Source organism: Penaeus japonicus, unplaced genomic scaffold (assembly GCF_977035675.1).
Source record: "Penaeus japonicus unplaced genomic scaffold, GWHDUDI00000001_assembly GWHDUDI00000041, whole genome shotgun sequence".
In the NCBI taxonomy this organism is placed as follows: Eukaryota; Metazoa; Arthropoda; class Malacostraca; order Decapoda; family Penaeidae; genus Penaeus; species Penaeus japonicus.
Genome location: NW_028234443.1, coordinates 4,340,562 through 4,343,061, shown reverse-complemented (window position 1 = coordinate 4,343,061; position 2,500 = coordinate 4,340,562). Strand labels below are relative to the sequence as shown.

The following is a 2,500-nucleotide window of genomic DNA, read 5'->3' as shown; positions in this document are numbered from 1 at the left end:
CTCACTCACTCACTCACTCACTCACTCACTCACTCACTCACTCACTCACTCACTCACACACTTTCTGACTCACTCACACACACACACACACACACACACACACACACACACACACACACACACACTCACTTCCAAAAACATATTGCTATACTCTCATAGTAATTCATTTATCAAAAGTACTGGAAACGGATCCACATCCACATTAGAAAAAAAGAGATTCAACATTTACTCAAAAGCAATTTCACTATTAATCAGTATGATTTAAATATTCAAACCTATTCACTTGTTTAAAAATAAACATCTGAATGATAGCTTTTTTTTTCCAGACACCTAGGAGCAATCTATCATTGTTAAACCATCACCAATTTAATCTCTAACTTTTCATTCACCTCTGTATTTCTAAACATATCAAGCACACATGAGAAACTTCCTTAGAAAATAACATTTAATAAAGGGAAGTACTAGACAGTATGTCTCTAAGAGGTGTACCCCAGTTCAATTAAACGCAGCAGCCGCAATGTAACTTTCCATAATCAAATTCCCTCCAACTGAATAGATGTTGTGATAGCAAATCTTAATGGTCTGTTTAAAGAGAGATTCAGAGACTGAAAGGGACTCGGCATGAGAGACATGAGCATTATACCAGAAAATCACGGTATGTCGAACACTCTGCACAGAGTATTTTGTAGAATACGTATCGTTTTCAGATGCGGGTGAATATGTAAACGAGAATAAAATGCATATTAGGTTTTGATTTCGTGTTTCTGACAAGAATCCATCCGAAAAGCAGCTGAATATTTGTCAATTCCATTCAGCTAAGATGATAGTCTGTTACACATGATACCCACAATCCAATATCTCTGGTGTGGCAGATCTTCCAAGAGATTAGGGGAGCTACTGCCAGTATTATATTACTATGAGAAATAATGTCTGTCTTTTCAATTTGTAATGGAAATGCCAAAGATGAAAATTCCAGGAATCTATCTATTTAATAGGCCTATACAGCTTATTGTGACCGCCTCATTACAAACATTAAATAAATATTGGTGATTGTTATGAATACTTGTTACAGGGCCATTACTAACTCCAATTTTGTTGGTAGACGCATTAGTCTGTGGGATAGCTAATAACAGAAAAAAACAAGACAAAGCGAGAAGAGAACAAATCAATCCATTTAATTAGTCACTCAACAAATCAACAACCCTGGACATACTTGTCCCCGAAATTAATTCATTTCCGAGCGACAGGGGCAACAATCAAACAGTTCCGGAAAATCTAGTCTAAATCTTTGTCTAAGCGACTATTTCCTCTGAAGCCTTTGCACTACAGACTGACATAACTAAGTAAATCCTTCTGGAAGTTTACTCACCCCCTCCCATCTCCCTACCTCCGCCCACCTTCCTTCAAAGTTCTAGTGCACGTTCAGCAATTTCCGTGTCTCCAACTGGTTCTTTGACATGGATGCGGTGTCTTGATACAAAATTACTTCATTTCTGGTCATTACAACATCAAATACTAATTATATAGATAAAATTAAAAAAATAAAATTGGTATGCACAATATACTATTTCAACTTTAACACACTGAGCAAGACATAACTAGAGTCGATTCCTTCCTTCTCAACAAGCTCCATCTTGCCAAAATATGGGTGACGGAGATTTGTTTACTTTAGCTGCTGTGAGAAGCGTGGAAGCCAAACCATTGCTGGACTTAGCCACATGAGCACAAGTTCACCAACTTTGACAAACGACTGTGGCCTTGCATTTACTTTCAAAAGATCGTTCTTTATACTTGATGGTGTTGCTTTACCTGTTCTTCATGGGTGATATTTTACTTAGATTTCTTCCGTCTTTGCATGACCTTATTTCGTGAATGGAATTGATAAGAGAAATAGAGCGACTATTCAATAATCCTAGCACACTATAAAACAGGATAACCATGTTCATTTGACCATGCTCTTACTCTACATACATACTGTTTGTCCTGTGTGTCCCTTCCACATAAAATCTATGGAAAATATTGATCCTAGGCCTATAACTTCTACATGGGACGTACGGCACTCATTCCTCCACCTATTAACCTGTCAACTGTAACACAGAGCATTTGCTGTGGGGATTTCAAAAGCCATATAACAAAGTCCCTGGCATGTGCATCTTGATTCGAATAATAAAAACTGTATTCTAGGACATTCCTTTTGTTATTAACTAGATGTCACTAGGATGGTGGGGCTTTTTAATTGCTGTTCATGGGTTTACAAGTGCTTAACTTTCCATAGCACAGAGGAACTTGTTTGATAAGACAATATTCTTTTAACTATGTGCATAGTCATCACTCTAGCACTCCACTTGAAAATCAATAAATATTTTTCTGCTATTCTAAATCAGCAATAATCAGTTACCATTTTTACTCAACTACTGACCAGCAATGACTTATAATGTATATATTTTTTTTATTTTAACAATCTAAGCACACCAAAATAAACAGCTTTGTTTAGATTTCC

General features: G+C 36.6%; 1 protein-coding gene across 2 annotated transcripts in view; it reads right to left on the bottom strand.

Annotated features, from left to right (window-relative positions):
• The window catches only part of Appl (amyloid-beta-like protein), a 98,589-nt gene that overhangs the window by 95,042 nt on the left and 1,047 nt on the right, over window positions 1-2,500 (bottom strand). The gene's annotated exons all lie outside the window — the stretch shown is intronic.